The sequence below is a fragment of the Fukomys damarensis genome, unplaced genomic scaffold (assembly GCF_012274545.1).
Source record: "Fukomys damarensis isolate Sample0158 unplaced genomic scaffold, DMR_v1.0_HiC HiC_scaffold_3, whole genome shotgun sequence".
NCBI lineage: Eukaryota > Metazoa > Chordata > Mammalia > Rodentia > Bathyergidae > Fukomys > Fukomys damarensis.
The window spans coordinates 15,311,977-15,332,505 of record NW_022900915.1 but is presented as its reverse complement, the minus strand read 5'-3'; the positions used below and the strand labels follow the sequence as shown (position 1 = coordinate 15,332,505).

Here is a 20,529-nt window from a genome sequence, read left to right as displayed (position 1 = left end):
TCCTAGCCAGCCGAGTCTCAACAGCTGAAAGAGACGCCACAGCACACCAATGACTTTCTCCAGAGAGATCGTCATTTCTAACTCCTTCAACCACTTCCTCTTTTGCCCTCCAGGTCAGTGTTTACCAAGGGTTCTGAAATTATTTTTTACCTTAAATCTCATATTGGGAGGGGAATGCCTTTGGTTGACATGTAGGAGTAACTGTCCTCAGTAGTCTTGGTTTGGTCCACTGCAACCTCTATTCAGACCAAGACATAGAGAGCCACCTTTAAACCAGGCACGGTGGTTGTGCACACTTGTAATCACTGCACTCTGGGAGGCTGAGGAAGGAGGATTGCAAGTTTGAGCCTGGCTTGGGAAATTTAGCAACTTAGTGAGACCCTGCCTCAAAATAAAAATTAAAAGAAAGAGCCATCTTTAACATCTGATCTTTCAAGGGTTGTCATGTACTGACTGCGTGTGTGTGTGTGTGTGTGTGTGTGTGTGTGTGTGTGTGTGTGTGTTCCTTTCTGAGCCCCTCTGGATAATATACCTGGAGGGTGAACAGGAAAACCGAAGCTTAAAGAAGTTGTTGAATAAATGAGTTGGGCCAATGAAAGAAGCTCACGGTAGACATTGCTGAATGAGATAAATCTTCCAATTTTAGGTCCCCCCCCAAGGCTTATCACATTTGGCTTGTTGAATTCAACTTTCACTTTAGATAGGCAATTTTATTTTAGAAACTTCTGTCATTTAATTTCTTAAATATTTGTGTATTTTCTGAGATGTAGAGGCCACCTTTGTTTAAGAGAATCATATTTTTCAGGGGCAAATTGTGCCTGGTTTATGGGTGGAATTAAATGTGTCAATATGTGACGGTGCCCAATACGGTGACCCTAGATTCAGCACCAGCTGCACAAGTCAGCCGGGAGTTCCTCAGGGCACTGACTCCAGGGAGAGCGCCAAGGTTACTGGTGGAGGGAGTGGCAGGAAGTGTGTGTTTCATGGTCCAATAGGTTTGGGAAACAAAGTTAACCGGGCTTCTTAATTTCTGGTCTTGTCAACTCCTTCCCGGAACAAAACATAACAAAAAACCCATTAATCCCAGGTTGGGACCACTGTAGACAGTATTGTCCGGTTTTACGTTTTTGTTCTGCAGTTTAATTTGGTTTATTTTTTGCAGCAGTGGGGACCAAACCCAGGGCCATGCACATGCTAGGCAAATGATGTACTGCTGAACTACAGCTCCCAAATGTTGGTTTTTTTTTTTTTTTGATACCGGGGACCGAACTCGGGTCCTTGCACTTTTGAGGCAGGTGGCGGAACCACTGAGCTTAATCCCCTGCCCATTCCCAAACTGTTTTGATGAACATTTCAAAGAACTAATGTTGCATAGAACCCATTCTGGGAAGTGCTGATCTAGAGTAAACGGGCAGAGGAAAACAAGGCGCTCCCATTGTCTTAGTATTTTCTTGTAAACACCATCCATGGTCCCTAAAGCAAAGGAATGAGCCCTCAAAACAGATGATTTCATCCCATGAGCCTCCTCCTCCCAAGACCCAGCCTGGCGCAGCCTTCTCCTACCCTAAAGGAAGCAGGCTGCTCTTGAGAAAGGTGCGGGGATTGTGCTGCTTGGCTTGGAGCTGGGAGGCTTTCCAAGGTTTGCTGGTTCAGCCACATGAACTAAATCTTCAGCCTTGGCCCTGCTCATCCCTAGAACAAATGCTACAGCTTTCCTCTGGCTAAACAACACTCACAAAGAAAGAGGGAAATGAACAGGAATTTCAAGAACGTGCATAACACTTCCTTCTTTGCTTCAGCAACATATTGCTTTAGACTGCAAATGTGGTTCTAGCCATGTAAGATTTGAGTGACAACTAGAATCAGTTGTAAGAGGATCCCAGTTCTGTTTTGTTATTATGATGTCCCTTTGGTCAAGGTTGTAGAGATGGGAGAATTAACTAGAGCAGGTGGGTCTTAGCAGAATTCCTTTGTAGATAGCCAAGAGTGACCCTCTAAATTTTGTGGGCAAATGGGGGTCTTGTAAACATTAAAGGGCTTCAGGAAGGAGACAGTTCCTGTCTACCAGGTCTGCTGCCACAATTGAGCTTTTCCAGTCAGTAGAGAGCCTGCATGCATGAGAGGAAATCAGGTTTAGGGAGTCTGAAAGAATCTATAGATGAGAATAAAATCTTGCCTACCTGGGAAGACCTCTTGGGCAATATAACACCCTCTAACAGATTTATATGTCTGAGGTATGAAGCCAGGTCTTAGATAAGCAATACTATAAAAACAAAGCCACAGAGATCTAACTTTGCTGACTGCACAAGCCATAAATCAGTGGTGAGGGCTCCTGGTCCCTGGAGAGGCCCAGGGCCAGCAGAATAAGAGGACAGTGTTGGTCAGGGGCCTTGACTGGGCCTGCTTTTCCCACTGCTGAGTAACCAGATTCCACCAGCAGCTCTGTGCTGGGAATGGAGGTGTTGCTGATCAGTACCTGGGATAGGTAGGGTTAGTTCTCCAAGGTAATTCTCAGAGCTTTTGCCACTGGGTCTATGCTGTCTTGAACCATTTTCTTCCATTCAGAGATTGTTAGCTTGAGGGCACAGATGATGTCATGTCTATTTCTGTGTACTTCATAGCCACTGCTCCGTCCTTTGCCTATAATGGGTGATAGGTGACTCTTTTGGGGTGTGTCTCCTTAGCCCATTGGCTTGCTAATTCCTAATAGGCACAGCTTCCTATCAAGAATGGGCTGAGGGCTGGGGATTTAGCTCAGCGGTTCGGTGGCCTGCCTTGCAAGTGCAAGGACCCGAGTTCAATCCCCGGTACAAAAAAAAAAAAAAAAAATGGGCTGAGGCAAGAGGATTGTGAGTTTGAGGCCAGCCTGAGTTACATAGCAAGTTTGAGGCCAGTATAGACTACATATAGCAAGACCACCTCCAAACATATGAAATCAGTCAATCAAAGATGGGCTTAGGAATCAAATTTGTACTATGAATCCCTGTCCCCCTAGCTATAGACCTATAATCTTCCAAGGTATAGAGGTAGACTACTGACTCCCACTGGACAATTCAGCTCTCCTCTTCCAGGACTTCGGACCAGGGAATCAGATACTAATCGGTTTCATTAGTCTTTTGCCCAAGAGTATGCAACCCAGGAGCCATGGGGCCATCATTGCCATCTTCTGCCAGTTGCAGGGAAACGAAAAAAGGTTTTCTAGGAGACAACGGAACGGATGTGCTGGGGATCAAAGCCAGGACCTTATGCATGCTAGGCAAGCGCTGTGTCACTAAGCCTCACTCCAGCCCCAAAGTTAATGGGTTATTGCCTACAGGCTGAATTGGGAAACCATGACTCCACACTAATATAAATGAACATTTCCACAGTTCCAAAATTCTTTCCACAATAATGCCTATTTCAAGGGGGCCAAGAGTAAGCTTACAGTGAAGGAGTCTGGCAGACGTCACTTCAATCAGGTGACCAAAGTGAGCATGACCAGCAGCGGGACAGGCGGAAATCAGCAGCTACTGAGGACGCAGTAAGAACAAAGCATCGCTTCCAGATGCTCTTGACAAAGACACACGACTGCACCACAACACTGAGAGACATTTCACAGCGTAACTGACCTGTAATCTTCAAAAGTGGCAGGATCTTGGGGGCTACCAGCCTGTTCCAAACTAAGGGAGACTAAAGACGTGCGATGATTAAACGCTATGTGTGACTGTGAGCTGGCTCTGGCCAGCTGGGGCTCCTGGAGCTCGGCTCGCTTTGATTGGCCTCTGCTCTGGCCTGTGGGTCGATTTTAGATCTGCACCACGTCTCTCTTTTGCCTTGGATCAGCAGGTATCTGAAGTACATTATTTTCATGGCCCAAAAGCAAGGCAAGCCCACTGCCCACTCACATTTCAGGTTTCTGCTCATTGCCCATCTGAAGTATCTAATTAGCTAGCGCAAGTCACAAGGTCAAGCCCAAGGCCACAGGAGGAAGCCCACACAGCAAAGCTATGGGTGTGTGAACTGCCGTAAAGGGGCAGTGAAGAATCGAGTCTGCTAATTCGATGCCCCACGCTTCCTGTGTGCCTTACACTGTCCAGCCTAGGGTTTCCCGTGCTGGGTGTATGTTAGAGCTCACCACTGCTGAGCCCCGGGAAGGTCCTTCACCTGACTGATTGCTGCCAGATGAGACTGCTCTATCCTTGCTAGAGAAAAGACCAAAATTACCACGTCAGTGTTCCCGCTTTGGTCGCCTCTAAGGAAACGTAGACTCCCTGCAGTTAGGACCCAACTAAGTTGGAAAATGTGCAAACATTTCTTGTCATCTCTTTTATTTCTCTGCCCTGGTGAACTAATAACAGATATAGCGAACAAACAAACAAAAACACGAACCAGGGTGTTTATTGCTGCACGGTCTGTCGGACTGACAAAATGATGTGTAACTCACAAAGGTACCTCAGTGGGAGAGAGGCATTTCCATGGCTGTTATGAAGAAAAAAGGAAGGAAGCAACATTCTGTGCTCGAGTTTAGAGACATGGAAGCACTAGGAGGTCTCCTGTGTGTGTACACGTGTGTGTGTACACGTGTGTGTGACGGGGGCTGCACTTTACACAGCTCGGGGAGCTGGCTCAACCGTCTTGGTGAAGCCGATGTCTTCTCCAGGGCTTGGGGTCCACAGGACAGGCAAGAAGAGTAGCGGGATATAGAGTAGGGGAGAGCAGGAGCCAGCGGGCACTCACAGGTCTCTGCTCCACCTCCAGCTGATGAGATGTGGGCTCCACAGGAGTAGCTGAGAATGGGAGACGGAGTAGCTACGGCCAGCAGACAAGCAGCCGTAGGCCAGGTCCAGTCGCAGCGTTTCGGTACAGCCTCGCTGGCTCCATACGGGCAGGGTTTTCTGAAAAATGGGATTCAGCCTTCCCAAGCAGATCCATTACAAAGCTACTACGCTGCTGATATGGGGAGTTTCCAGGACACACTGGTGTGTGAAAAGTGCAAGTTTAGGGTATGATGGACAGTTAGTTCTTAAAATGGTACTGAAGATTGAACCCAGGGAATATTGAGCTTTTGAGACAGTTGCATTAAGTTGCTCAGGCTGGCCTTGAACTTTCGATTCTCCAGCATCAGCCTCCCAAGTAGTTGAGATTTACTTTTTTTTTTAGTACCAGGGATCAAACTCGGGTTCTTGTGCTTATGAGTCAGATGGCATAACCCCTGAGCTAAATCCCCAGCCCTGTTGAGATTTACTTTTAAGAAATGCTTTTAGCTGGATGTTGTGACACACACCTGCAATCCCAGTACTCAGGAGGCTAAGCAAGAAGATCACTGAGACTTGAGGCCAGCCTGGGCACTGCAAAGTGAGTTCAAGACCAGCCTGAACGACATAGTGAGACCTTGTCTGAAAAAAAAAAGTCTTCTTCAAGCTGAACGTGATAACTCGTGTGGAGACTGAGGCAGGAGGACGGTGAGTTCAAGCCCAGCCTGGAACTTAGTAAGACCACGTCCTTACCACAGCCCCTCCAGAATGCGTCCATAAAAATTATTTCCATTTCCACACATACAGAAATGTACGTGCATCATCACATATTTATAAAGATAGACACTGACCATGGTCACTTCTCAAAGGGAATTAGAACAGGGGAAATGGGTGCTGATGGGAATTGTGAATGTGTCTAGATTCAAGAACAATCAAAATCAGATTGGGGGAAGGGAATAAGAGGGCGGGGTGATATGATGGGTAGTTAGTGTGATCAAAACACGTTACATGTGAAGCTGGAGGGGGAAAGGAGGCAAGGAGGTGATGAGGGATGGTCAGAGTATGTTTTATACATGTGCAAATCTGCCCAAACAAGATCCAGCCACCTGCATAACGGATAGACACAAATAAAAAGTGGAAAAAAATAAAACCGAGCACTAAAAAAGAAAACCCTTGTTGGTTTCTTCTTAAACCAGGGGTGCCTTATTGCTCTGTGAGAACCCTCAAAATGGACAGTGAAGCGGGTATTTCAGACACAGATGGCTCCGTTGTCAGTCCCGTGTCCCTCTGCTAGTTTACATACATAGGTTCCCCAACTTACAGTGTTCCGACGTGACGAGTTCTGCTTCTCAGTAGTGTGACAGTGAGGTGCACTGAGAAGAAGCTGGACTTGGACTTTTGAACTTGATCTTTTGCCATGCTAGTGACACGCAGCATGATTCTCTCCGGATCTGGGCAGCAGGCAGGGCAGCTCCCACGCAGGCACTAGACCAGGAAGGAAGCCACTGACTCTCGGCACGGTTGCTAAGCCAGGGGCCGCAGGAGGTTAGGGGTGTTAAAAGCATCTTTAGCTTATGAGATTTTCAACTTACAGTGGATTTATCAGCATAGGTTGAAGAGCCTGTGTCATTAACCATACAGGGAGGCTGCACCCCAGTGGTTTGGTCTTTTGCTCCCTAGAGGTGGGTGTGCTCCAGGGCTCTGTCTGCAGCCCCTCAGGCAGGGGAGAGCATGTGGACACCCCTCTTGCCTGACCTACCCTGAGCAGAGATCTGATGAGAATGCCAGGACTTCTGCAGGGCGTTAAGGGACGGGTCCTCTCTGTTTCTCTTCTCTTTTCCTCCCTCCCGCCCTCCCTCCCTCTGTCTTTCCTGTTATTCTGATTGAACCCAGAGCCTTCACACTGAGCTGAGCTCCATCCTCAGCCCTTTTTTAATTTAAAAAAAAAAAAATTTTTTTTTTTTTTGAGACAAGGTCTAAATTGTTAAATTGCCCAGGTTGGGTCCCCCTGCCTCAGCCTCCCAGAGTGCTGGGATGGTAGGTGTGTGCCACCACGCCCAGATTATCTCCTTTCTTCGTGGAGATGTTACATATTAGCTGTTCCTCCCAGGAGCTTTGCTAGCTCCTTGGTTCAATCCAGGGCACTGCTGGGAACCCTCTTCGGAGGATGGCTCCAGGAATCTCTGTGGGATGGATGAGGGAGAACAGTCACGGCTGTTTTTCAAGGGAGAGAAGCAAATGGATAGCGAGTGTCATCAGGCTGCTGGCCCTTGAAAGGTAACTGAACAAGGGCTCCCGGATCATGTCCCAGACCTGAAAGACAGCTTCCCCCATGTGATGCCCCCATCTGACCTGCCTTTTCGAGGGAACCTCTCGCTCTGCCCTCTCCTGGGCAGCCAGCGGGTGCGTTCTCCCATTGAGATTTCTCCCTTCTCTTTTCCTCTTATATATGTTGAAATCCCGCCCACTCTTCAATCTCTGTAAGTTTCTCATCAACCAGCATGGCTTTGACTTCATCAGGCAGCTCTCCTGTCAGGGCGAGACCTGCTGTCGGGTTGTGGGGCCATGAGCAGACTGCTGCTAGCTGTTGATTCCCTGAGGTACTGGCTCGGTAATGAGGAGTCACCCTGCCTAAGTCATGTCCTCCTCAGGGAAGCCTACACCTGGTGGCCAGGGGAGGTGAGGGAAAAAGACCTGGCCACCATAAGACCCAGACAGCTCTCGTGAGCCATTTACTCCCCGCGCCCTTCTGGCATGGCCTTGCACGTGATGGGTCTGCCCTGCAGTTGATGGCTTCCTGCCCAGATCTTTTCCCTGCCACCTGCTCTTCATAGGTGTTGATGTCCTTAAATATCATGCACCCAGTTCTGATTCACTGTCTGCTTCTGGAGAACCCAGCCGCTCAGCGCTGGCTGAGAAAATGGCCCAAGGAAGCAGTTGATCAGGTAGGGTTTGGACCTGGATCTCTCCTGACGGGGCCGAGAGTGGGACAAAGTGGTGGCCCAACCGTAATTCCCCCGGTGGCTGAGCAGGGACATGCGTGAGGGGCTCGACGTGGAGTTGAGAGTAGCTATATGAACAAAGGTGGAGATGGCTAGAGACAAATGAAAGCCAGGCCTCTTTGTTGCACACAAATTCTAATGTCCTTCAGTGTGAGGCAGAAATGTAAACCCAGGACTCCATAGTCCAAGTGACTGAACTTCAATGAAAAAGAAATGGGTAAATGGTTCTGTTAACCAAGGTCAAGACCCTGGTGGGATAAATCTGGAATCCCGACATATAGGTTGGCAACATCTACAAAGATACCTCAGAAGTCTGTGGATTCCCAGATTGGCCTGACCTTCTGAACAGCTAAAGCTGAGAAGAGCTAGCATTCTCCCTGGGCAGGACAACACTGCAAAGGCCCTGCCTCCACAGGCAGGAGGACTGAACCACACAGTACAGAGCAAGAGGAGCACACATGGCCTGGGTCTGATGCCATTGGCCAGGGAGCACTGGCCCTCAGTGGCACGATCCTCTGCAAGGGCCCTGCAGATGGTCCTAACTCACCCTTGCATGCTCCTGGCAATGGAGGAAGTGAGGTCATGCTGAACAAGGCTGAACTTTCAGAATTGGCCTGGCAGATAGTGGAGGAAGCGGGTGTGCTGAAATGGATACTACATCCAGCCAGAACATCTGTTTAATGATCTGTTCCGCGGAAGGACTCAGAGGACACAGCATTCACCAAGGGTGTAAGGGATGTGCTACAAGGGGTGCCAGTGTCACTCAGTGACAGTGATGACTTTCCTCTGCAGGCTTTTCTAGAACTTGGCTCCCTGATGGTGATGGTGGGACCCCCCCACAAACAATAGAGGACAGCAGGGAGTGATTTGACCTCTAGAGACCAGGGAGCCAAAATGATCATAATGGCTGGCAAAACGGAAGTGGTAGCCAAAGGTGCAGATAGAAAGTTAAGGTGACAGTTATTTTCCTGCAGTGTCCAGAAGGCCAAACATATGGTCACTTAACGATGGGGAAATGTTTGAGAAACGTGATGCTGTGTTTGATCCCTACACATCCATGTGCGGGAAGCTTAGTCCTCAGTGTGGCCATGTGGGAGGTGATGTAATTTTAAGAGGTGGGTCCTGGTGGGAAATAATTAGGTCATGAGGGACACTGCCCTTGGAAGGAATTAATGTAGTTCTTGTGTCCTTACAAGAGACTTGTAATCAAAGAGCAATATTGGCCCTTCCTTGCTCGCTGGCTTCCTGTCTTGCCCTGTGATTTCTTCACCCCGTGTGTGCCCCCACTATGATGCCACGTACTTGGAGGTTTTTGCCACAGGCTGAACGAATGGGACCGCCCAGTGTAGGATTGTGAGCTAAAGAATCTTTTTCATATAGTAGGCAGTCTCAGGTATTTCCTTATAGCAGCAGGAAATTGGCTAATACAGAGACTTTGTCATTGTGCAAATATCATTTAGTGTATTAAAAACAAATACGGGTACGTCGTTCCTAGGCAATAAAATCTGATGGAACCATTGTCATATCATTGTCTCTCACTGACAGAAACATCACAGTGGAACACACGACTACAGATGGAGAGTCACTAAGGGTACTACTCCACCTGCAGCAGCAGATTCTAGAAATCAGAGAGAGAGAGAGATCATTAGAAGATCAAGGCCCAGTCACAAGATATAATCCCTGGCCCAGTGTTCAGACTGAAGCCAGTTTTTGTACATGGAAGCCACTGACTGAAGAGGTCTCCAAAAAGAGATCCTGTAATGCCACAGCAAGTAATAACCCCCTTATTGGCATGTAATGTCCCTGCACTTCCCACAAAGGACCCACGGCCACTTTACACTGGAAATCTGGGATTATTGTGCCTACCTGTTTGAGAACTATTGGACACAGGGTCTGCGTTGACACTGATATTCAAAGACCTAAAGGGTTATCGTAGTTCCCCAGTTAGATGGCCACAGGGGTCCAAGTAATAAACGGTTAAGATCCAGCTTGCAGTGGGTCTGCTGGGGCCCAGACCCCTCCAGTGGCCACTTCCCCACATCCCCATTCCTCCTCCCTGTGCCCTAACTTCTTCAGAGTAGGACTAACGGCTTTGAATCCCTTTCGTGCATGGTGTGATGCCTGCTATGCAACAGGGGATAAGTGCTTAATAAACGCCAGTTGAGCTGAAGTTTTTCTCGACCACTCCCAACTGAATGAGTGTCGTTCCTCCCCTGGATGCTCACCGCTGCTAACATTTATTCTACATATTTGGAGCTGCCTTGCTTATTTTTTTTAGCTTCTTATATTAAAATAATTATAGGTATACAATAAGTTGTGAAAATAGCCCAAGAGGCCTTTTCCATCCTTTGTACTCTTCAACGAGCGTACCCAATAGTGACATTTTATAGAAAGCACACCCACCAATCATTAAATTGACATAGTGCAGCACTATTAATAGGCTACAGACCTTTCTTAGATTTTACATGCGCTTGTGTGTGTGTTTATAGTTCTACAAAATTTTACCACCTGCACAGATCTGTATGACTGCCACTCAATCAAGACACAAAACTGGATCGTCACCGTCAAGTGACTGCCTCTCCCTACCCCTGGCCCCAGACAACCACAGATCCTTTCCCCATCTGTATAATTGTGTCATTTTGAAAATATGGAATCATACAGTAGGGGACCCCCCCCTTCTTTTTGCTGTACCAGGGATCAAACTCAGGACCTCACACTTGTGAGGCAGGCGCTGTACCACTGAGCTACATCCGGCCCTAGGGACTCTTTTGAGAGTCCTCGAGATCCACCAAGTTGTTGGATGTGCTGGATTTCATTGCTGAGTAGTGTTGCACGGTGGAGGGTACCACAGCTCATCTACTCGCTCACTGAAGGACATTTGGGTTTTTGCAGCTTTCTGGTTTTTACAAATAACTCTGGTTTGAAGATTCACGTACAGACTTTTGTGTGAACATAAGCTTTCCTTTCTCTAGGATAAGTGCCCAGGAGCACCATAGCTGGATCCTATTATAGTAAGTGCGTTTACTTTCTTCAGACACTTCTCAGCTAATTTCCAGAGTGGGCCCACCAGCCGTTCCCACCACCCCCAGGTAAGAGCTCCAGTTTCTCCACGTCCTCTCTAGCATGCAATCTAGTCAGTATTTGCTTTCCAGCTGCCATGATAAGATATGGTGGTGCGTCGTGTGGTTTGGATCTGCATTTCCCGTTAGCTAGGGGGAACATCTTTTCTTATGTTCATTTCCCATCTGTATATTCTCTTTGCCGAAGTATCTATTGAAGTTTTTGGGTTTTTTGTGGGGGTTTTAGCTGCCTGTTTTCTGATCTTTGATTGGATTATCATCTTCATGCTGGATTCAAACAGTTCTTTTACATTCTGGATAGAAGTCGTTTGTCAGAAATGTGACTGGTAAATATTTTCTCACAATTTGTGGTTTAATAAGGTCTTTCACAGAGCAAACATACATTTATTTGTTTGTTTGTTTGTTTGTTTGTTTTGGTACCAGGGATCAAACTCAGGACCTTATGCTTATGAGGCAGGCAGCAGAACCACTGAGATAAATCCCCAGCCCCCAAAATTTTAAATTTTTTGAAGCCCAGTTTATTGATTATTTTTTGCTGTGCATTGTGACTTTGGTGTCCGGTCTAAGAATTCGTCACCAAGCTCTAGATTATGAAGATTTCCTCCCATGTTTTCTTCCAAAAGTTTTGTATTTTACATCTAGATCAATGATCATTTTGAGTTGACTTTTGTAATAGAGGCTGTAAAGTTTAGTGCAAGATTCATTGTTTCATCTATTGGTGTCTTAATTATTTCAAGACCATTTGTTGAATGTTCTCATTTATTGGTTACTGTTTTCCACACATCCATCTTCCCACTACATAAATAATAAATAGTAAGACTAAAAGTAGAGACTTGAACATAAGCTCAAGGTCCATGTAAGAGTATACCCTTGAGCTGGGTGTGGCGGCGCACGCTTGTAATCCCAGCACTCTGGAGGCTGAGGCAGGAGGATCACTGTGAGTTCGAGACCAGCCTGGGCTACGTAGTGAGTTCCAGGTCAGTCTCAACTGCATAGTGAGACCCTGTCTCAACAACAACAACAACAAGCAAACAAACAAACAAACAAAAAACCCAAGAATAATGGGACAATGAAATCACAAAATAGGGACGACTCTCAGAAGATAGCACCTAAACTGAGACCTTAGGGTTTGTACTGTCGTGAGAACGATGCACAGAGGGAACACTGAAGTGAGGGGGTGAATCCCTAACTCCACTGGTTCAGCCGTCTGCCCACACCTGTGAGATGTGACCAGAAAAATAAAGAATGCTTGAATATCTTGAAGTTTACTGCAGTAAAACCTAGAGTGCCATTAATTTCCCTCCAAATGCTTCCCCTCTCTGTGAACACACTTAACCCGCCATTCTTGCCACGTTCTGAAGCAGCTCCGGAAGTCCTTTCATGAGTATCTTTAGTTGGGCTTTCACGGCTGCCTCAGAGTCCAGAATCGATTCAAAATGCCTACCTTTGACTGTAACTTTAACTTGGAACAAAAGCCAGCAGTTGCACGGGGTCAGATCTGCTGGATGAGGACACGCAGTGGTGTTTTTCTGAGCCTGTCTTTCTATTGGACGGCGCTCGCCAGAGGAGGTTCCCAGTGTTCTTTTCATCACAACTTGTAAAGACACTCATAATTCTAGAATTATAAAGCAATTGTAGAATTGCTGTAGGGAACGCAAGAATGATGGGTTCAAAGGGAAGGGCAGTATTTTGAGGAGGATAAATGGGAATATGACTCTTTCTTTGTTTCTTTCTTTTTTTTGTATCAGGGATCAAACTTAGGACCTTGTGCTTGTGAGGCAGGCGGTGGAACCACTGAGCTAAATCCCTGGCCCAGGAATGTGTCTTTTACTGTAATAAGTTATTTAAATATTGACCATATAGTTTGATCGCCCTTTACATGCACCCTCCATACCCAACAGCTGGAAAAGGCACATGAAAATATCCCCCATCATTAAAATAAATGCAATACAACTCTTATCTCCTTGACAAAGAAACGTTTACAACATTACGTTCAATGAAAAAAGACAATTTTGTTCGGTGGTCTGCCTTGCAAGCGCAAGGACCCGAGTTCGATCCCCGGTACCAAAAAAAAAAAAGACGATTTCAGAAACTGTTACTACTCTTTCTTATCATTCTTTAGCCATCAGAGTCCTCCAACTTCCTGAATTCTTCCCTGTAGTCTGAATTTAGCAATAGGCAGTCAAAAGACTCCAGGTATTTTGAGAAGGTTCCAAGTGGCTTCAGTGGTTGCTCAGTCTCTGGGCTTCGTCTGGGACCACCCCTCCTCCCCGACTCTCAAATTTGGCTGGGGAGAAAGCAAGGGTCTCCAGCCCTCAGAGCAGGCTGAGGGAGGCCTCGGAAGTCAGTCACACCTGGTGGACAGAAAGCAGATGCCCACTGCTGCTCTGCCCTGTGTGGCATCACCCAGGGAGCTCAGCGGGAGCCCGGCCCAGGAGGAAGATACAGTGGCTCCCCCAGCCTCAGCCTTCTTCATGATTGCCTGCCTACAGCCCCTTGTGGTTTTGCGGTTCCTCGTGTATTTTGGATATTCATAAAACAAACTACCAGCTGCCTGCCTGCTGCATGGGGAGGCCCTGTGGGGCCAGTTCCTTGCTGCGAGCTGGGTGAGCTGAGAAGTTCCCAGCTCAGCTGCACTGTGAGCCTCCTGGCAGGCGATCTTTCCCAGGTCAGGAAAGAAGACCCTTACTCGCAACTCAGAGCCTGCTGGAGAATGAGTAGGCAAATAAAGATTTTCAAGGCTGCAACACTTTGAGATTTTGCAAAGGCTTCCACTTTCAACTGTCCGCTAGGGCTCCTCCGGCTGTAGCCTTCTCCTGGCTGAGCCTATTATACTATTAGATCTGCAGAAGCTCAGGCTGGGAGCCCTCACCTCTCCAGGGCATCCTCAGCCTCTGTGCTTTGGGAAGCAAAGAAGTCTAGGGAGTGAGGGTCAAGCAGATTCTATTTCTCCTATGGGCACTATGGGCCTGCAAGAAGTTTGGGGCACAGACAAAGCAAGTGCCTTTAATGTCCAGGATCAATCAGATCTTTGCTGGAGGACCTGGGAAGACCTCTGCTCTTGTGGGGAGAGAGCAGTGCAGTCCAGGGGCTCCAGTAGTTCCTGGCACTCTGGGAATGTGGCTGCCAGCTCTGGGGCTGGGGCTCTTTTTCCCAACCCTGATGTCTTCAGAATAATTTAACCTTGTCAGGGCCTCGGTTACACAGGCTGCATGTCAGTGAGCCCAGTTACTCATTAGCTGTCTGAACCTGGCCTCAGAGGAGTGGGCACTTCACCTCCTGGCATCTGGTCTACCTGCCCAGACTCAGGGAGTTTGTCCCCCAAACTCTGTCCACAGATGGGAGAAAGGGGAGAGCTCTGATGGGATCAATTTCTTCTTGCATTTGACATTTGTAGTGAAACATTTCACTCTTACCTGGGCCTGAAGGTAAGCCCCTTCTCTTTGGAAGCCAGAGACACCAAGACCCCTGTGAACAGGCAGGCCTGGTGTGTGGCCCAGGGGTCCTCATGTATTTATGACACATCACCTGCTCATTTACTTACTTATTTTTCTGAGACAAGGTCTTACTATGTAGTTCAGGCTGGCCCTGAACTCCCAGCAATCCTCCTGTTTCAGCCTCCTGAGTCCTGGGATTACAGGTGTGTGCTACCATGCCCAGCTGCCCTTTTATTTTGTTTTAGCCTCTCACTTCAAGGTCTCAGGTCACCAGGATCCAACCCTGCTGCACCTCTCAGAGGCCTAAGTAATACCCCAAGGCTCATATAAATTAAGAGAATTATCCTTAGTGTCAGACTGCTTTCATTTAAACCCTGACCACACTACTTAACTGCTCTGTGATCTTAGATAAGTCAGGTAGCTTTGCTGATGCTTTGTTTCTTCTCTTATAAAATGAGAACAATAAAAATGTCTCCTCTCCTATAAAAAGGGAATAATAAAACTACTGCCGTAAAGGACTCTGCTGGAGATTAAATGGGATAATTTATGTAAATAGCTCAGCGTCTGGCTTATAGGGTTCTTTCGGTTATCTTCTATAAGTTTCTGCCTCTTGCATTCTATTCCACCAGCCCAATTAGCGATAGTGACTAGTAGAGAGGATTAGCCTAATTAGCTGGGTAATATATTAATAAGAACAGCAAAGCCTTATAGCGCTTGTTTGTGCCAGATAGTGCTCTAAGCACTTGTTAATCCTCTTAATAACTCTCCAAGATAGATTCCATTGTTACACAAATATCAGATGAGGCACAGAGAAGTGAAAGAGACTGATTCAAAATCTACAGCCCTAACCCTGACACACTTGATTTACTTCCCCTGAAAGAACCCGACCACAGAGAGATGGTCAGGCTGGGCTTCTGGTACTTTTCCTAACACCACAGACAGAAAGCCACCACCCCTGCTCAGCAGCTGGTGTGTCTGTGGCATCTAACTGTTGGCAAAACATTTTGAAATTTGCAAAGCAATTTTCACACACCTGCAATTTATCTGCTCCTTGCAGGAATCAGGTGCAGGAGGCAGAGGAAAATAATTATGCCTCTCTCACTGAAGCACGAAAAGAAAAGCAATCTGCCCAAGGTCACCCTGCTAGCATAACATAACAGGTCTTCAGACTGGATGCAAATTCTTTCTCTGATACTATCTGCCTTTTGTTGATGCCAAGGGCAAGTTCCTGTATCTGAAAAGTGCAATATAATAATAATGCCTTAGAACTAGAACATGGAGTTTGTCTGAATGTTTGAACACCTCCAGCCATGGGGAACTCACTACCTGTAAGAGGACTGGAGAGTGGATCTTGATGGTACGTGAGAAGGAGGTGGCCTGGGGCATGGCTGGCCTTGGCACTGTCTGCTCCCAAGTGAGGCTTCGGCTTTGAGCCTGTCTGAGGACCGTGCACAGCTGGGCTGGCAAGGTCCCCCTCCTACCCCTGCCCGGAGCCCTCTCAGCCCTTCCTCTCTAAAACCGCAGTCCCTCCTTTGGAAGGGAGCCCTCTCTGCACAGACTGGTTAAGGTTTATTAGCCCTTAAAATTCCTTCGAGATGAGTTGGTATTTATTTCCCTGCTAAGCTTATGTAACCGTAAGAGGATACCGGGGCTGCCAAAGCTGTCTGTGGTTTGGATGGGGCTTGCAGTGGTTTCTTCTGGGAGCTAAATATTATAATGAATGATCTCACACTATCATTTTCTTTGGATGTGAGTCGTGCATGTCCCAGTGGCACCTGGGCCGACCTCCCAGACCCCCTGCTGTTTTGATGCAAGCTGGTACTGGTGTGTAGGGTGAAGGGAACAGGGAGGACAGAATTAGTCTCCGGAGGGCAACTTGGCCACTTAGCTTCTCTGGGGAGGCTCGGATCTGAGCCTTCAACCAGGGCTGAGCTCTGTGTGGCCAGCACGACAGGGTAGCTAGAGTGACAGGGCAATGCTGGCCTTGCCACCTCTATCTGCTCCAGCCTGAACTTTTGTAAAAATGTAGATTCTGGACTCAGGACAGGAAGGAATTAGAAGGGTCTGACTGCTTGGCTGTCACAGGCCAATCCTGGAGGTCAGCCAGAGCACGGGCGCCTGGTACTACAGCCCCAGCTGGTGAAAAAAGGGCAGCCTTTGTGGGGCACTTTTGCCTGCCATGCACTAAGCTATACTCCCATGTAGAATGGCGGGATCCCAGTCTCGGGTTGGCCGCATGACACTGGCAACAGCTGTAACCTATCTCATTACCTTTAAAGGCAGGTGATAAAACCTCTCCCAGTGGAGCTATTAGGAGGACTCAGTGTGACAACACAAAGGTCACGTACAGTATCTAGCACTAGTAAAAAACTAAAAACCAAAATTAGCAGTAACTATCATTGTCATCAGATGTAATCCTCCTAACAACATTGTGGGGACAAGGGCCCAATCTCCACTGTGCGGGTGAAGAAATGAGGCTTTGAGGGGTCACATAGTCAATGCACCACAGGACTAGGATATGAAAACCTTATTTCTTAGGCCCCGGATGTGGCTCAGTGGTGCTGCACCTGTCTGGCAAGCGTAAGGTCCTGAGTTTGATCCCTGATACAAAAAAAGAAAAAGAAAGAAAGAAAACTTCATTTCTAGTCTCCTAGTGGAAGTGGTGGTTGGGGATCCTTTGTGGATCTCTTCTTTGAGGAACTTGAAAACTACCATATGCTGCTACTCTACCCACAAAAGTCTATTCTCTTTTTTGGTACCTACCAGGGATCGAACTCTGGTCCTGAGTGTGCTCTTTGAGGAGGGCACAGTGTCACTGAGTGAAATCCCTGGCCCCACAGATTTCTATTCTGAGGGAGAAAGATTCTTGGGAAAAAAAAAATTTAAGGAACCCACTAGATCTGGAGCCCCAAGAAGCATCAGAAAGTAGATTGGTCCTGACAGCTCTGATCAGTCACAGGCTTTGACTGACCCCGTGCAACTTGCAATGATCCCTGGGACATTATCATTCTAACAAGAAAAGCCTGGGCTCTTTTTCTCTTATCGGTAACCTCTTGAACCTCAGTTCCTTGACACCTGGATGGCCACTGAGACTGCTAGGTCCCCTTGAGGCAGGTAAGAGGATGGGAGGGGTCAGCAGTGAGGTGAGAAGAGGGAGATCTCAGGCAGCCAAAGCTCTGGAGCCCAGAGAGACCACCTGGAAGAGGACAGGGTTGACTAGAACTTTCACATCCGGAGCAAGGTCTTGAATGCAGTGGGAAAGTTTAAAAAGCGCCTGCGCAGAGCCTGCAGCGTGCGTGGGTGCCTGGTGGGGAAGGGCAGCAGATGAGGCATCCCACAGCAGCGGCTGATGGTGACAACTGCTGTGGAGGAGAAAGCCCCGGCAGAGAGCAACAGAGAAGCAGAATCCGGGACAGGCCTCGTGAGGGAGGTGACACTAAGCACCTTGGGAAACCTCAAAAGGGACTCCGTTTTTAATCCCTGGGGTCACAGAAGATTTGCGTCTGGAAGGCCCAAGCCTGGCGCCAAGGCGTAAGTAAAGCCATGTTCCGGCCTTTTTGCAGAGTGCCGGGCTGGAATCTCAAGAGTAAAGGCCCTGTCCCACCCAGGAGGCTGGGAATAATTAACAGCGAGGGGCTTAACGAGGAGCCTAATTAAAGAAAGAAGCTGAGCGCTGCAGCCAATCAGGTTAGAGGCCTCCATCCCTGTTCCCTCAGGGCCTAGACGGCCGGGCTGGCTTTCTGGAGTTGTTCCTGTTTACTCTCTGGGTTTAGGACTTTCTTAACTTTTTCTGTGCCCCTCTGCAAAGACCTGCCACCCACCCATCATCCTCACCCACCCCAGCTGGCTTTCTCCCTAAACTCACCACGGGTCCCTCTCCTGCAGCTCTGCTGTTCATCCTACCAGGGTCTGTCCCCCGTCCCCCATGGCATCCTGTCCTCACCAGGCTACCTGCACACACTGCCGAGACTGCTTTGAACATGTTCTCTTTTCAGTGCCTTCCTCCTGTCACTTGGAACAGAATCGTAAAGAGCCCTTTCCTCGCCCCTGGTGCCACCCCATCTTTATTGTGTACCCCATCCCCTGGGTTTGATCTCATTGGATGCAGTCTGAGCCCAGATCTCTGGTCCTGGCTGGGTGCATTCAGCGTAAACAATGATCATGATCTCAGCTTCCCCGCTTAATAACTGTGGGCAAGTTGCCCTGTGAGCCTCAGTTTCCTTATCTGTCCAGTGGGCACAGGAAAGCCCACCTGTGACAGCAGATGTTTAATGTATGTTAAAATCTCTTTCCTGTTTGGGCTGAAACAAGCGTTTTCTCTTAGTGTCCTTCATAGTTTACACTTTCTAGGACACAGCTCATATCTCACTTAAATCTGCACGTTAGGTGGGCTGGGCATTCTGAGCTCCTCAACCAGCAAGCAGCCTTACAGAGGTTAAAGCCTCAAGGTCCCAAGAGGGATGAACAGCAAATCCATCCAAGAGGGGCTAAAAGGAGAGGGGCTTCAGTCTTTCCCTTCTGGAATCTGCATCCTTGGCATGCAGAGGTCCCGTCCAACCAGGACACAGCAGCACAGTGGAGAGTTTAGCAAGGAGAGGAGACACACCAGAGTCTGCTCCTCCAGTTGGCTGGTTCCTGTACCCCTCCCTCCTCCTCGGGGCAGGGTGGATAGGGCTGAGAAGTTGGTAGGGAAGGGGACAAGGAGGAAGGCAGGCATCTCAAAGTCAAAAAGGCCGTAGCTGCTGGGCATGGTGGTACACATCTGTGATCCTAGCTACTTGGAAGGCTGATGCAGGAGAGTTCAAGGCCAGCCTGGGCATCTTAGGGAGACCTTATCTTAAAAATAAAATTTAAACTGTGTACAATGGAACACACCTGTAATAGTAACATTTTGGGAGGCTGAGGCAGGAGAGTCACAAGTTCAAATCCCCTCTGGGCAATTTAGCAAGACCTTGTCTCAAAAGATAAAAAAAGGTTGGGGGCTGTGAACCTCAAGTTCATCCTTCCATTTTCCTTCGAAAAAAAGCGGGGTTGGGGCTGTAGCTCAGTGTGAGGGCCCTGGTTCAGTCCCTAGTACTGTGAATGAAGGAAGTGAGGGAGGGAGGGAGGAAGGAAGGTAGGTAGGTAGGTTGGTTGGGTAGGTAGCTTCCAAGGAAAGCACTGCCTGAACTGCAGCTCTGCCATTCGCCAGTTGTTGCACTTTGTGAAGTGGCTCAACTTCTCTGAGCTTTGGTCTCCCCGTTTCTGTCAAAGCAAAGACAGTTCTTGAGCCAGGCGTGGTGGCCCACACTTGTAATCCCAGCACTCAGGAGGCTGAGGAACTCACTGTGAGTTCGAGACCAGCTTGGACTACATGGTGAGTTCCTGGTCAGTCTCAACTACATAGTGGGACCCTGGCTCAAAAAACAAAAAACAAAAAAACAAACAAACAAAAAAGCAAAGACAATTCTTCATTTTGGCAAGTAGTTCCTGACCATGCATTGCACCCTGTGCAGTGGGCAGGACAAACAGGAATGGGATCTCTGTTCTCCTGGAGTTAAGATTTTGGGGTGAGGAGGGGGGGTGAGATCTGAGCTCCGGAGGGGGAGAAGTCAGCTCTGCACACCAGAGTGGGAGTGGGTGCCAGGCCGCGGGAACGGCTCATAACGCCTTGTATTTGAGCAGCAGACAGTGACCACAAATTGTCCCAAGGAATGAGACTGGTGCTGTAGGGGAGAAAGAAGCAGAAATAGATGCCATGGGCTCTGGTGGTCATAGTAAGTTTGGATGGGTCTTGGAAACTTTTAGGCAGGGAAAGGGGCACGATTACATTTGTATTTGAAAAGATCACTCCTTGGACTTGCTGGGCCTCACAGCACAGTACGTATCTCATAGGATTATTGAGAGGATTAAAAGACTCAAAAGCAACAAGCAGACTGATTAACACACACCCCACATGCACCACATGTGTCAGGACCTGGTAGAGACCTTGCGGGGATGCGACAAGAACTATTTGTGGTTGGCTCCTAAAGGGTTAATCAAGCCTGTCTTGGGAAAAGTGATCCTGTGCTGCTAATATAATGGGAAGGGATGCAATTCAGACTGTTTATCTTTTGGAGATGCAGCACTCCTATTAAGCAATCACCCTGTTTATGTCACTGCTAATTGAAGTAAATTGCTTTCTGCAATCAAATCGGGAAGTTCCCTCTTCCGATCATGAAGGGGCTTGGACTCCAATTCCTGATTTCCAGTATTTAGTCTGCCTTGAGACCTGCCCTTTAATTAATTGCATACATTG

General features: G+C 47.9%; 1 long non-coding RNA gene across 1 annotated transcript; it reads right to left on the bottom strand.

Annotated features, from left to right (window-relative positions):
* Positions 1-4,374: 4,374 nt before the first annotated feature.
* LOC104855110 lies at positions 4,375-12,352 on the bottom strand. Its single transcript, XR_778325.1, has 3 exons — positions 12,260-12,352; positions 6,055-6,218; positions 4,375-4,874 (listed from the first exon to the last, which is right to left on the bottom strand). It is a non-coding gene; the product is annotated as an uncharacterized LOC104855110 (long non-coding RNA).
* Positions 12,353-20,529: the final 8,177 nt, after the last annotated feature.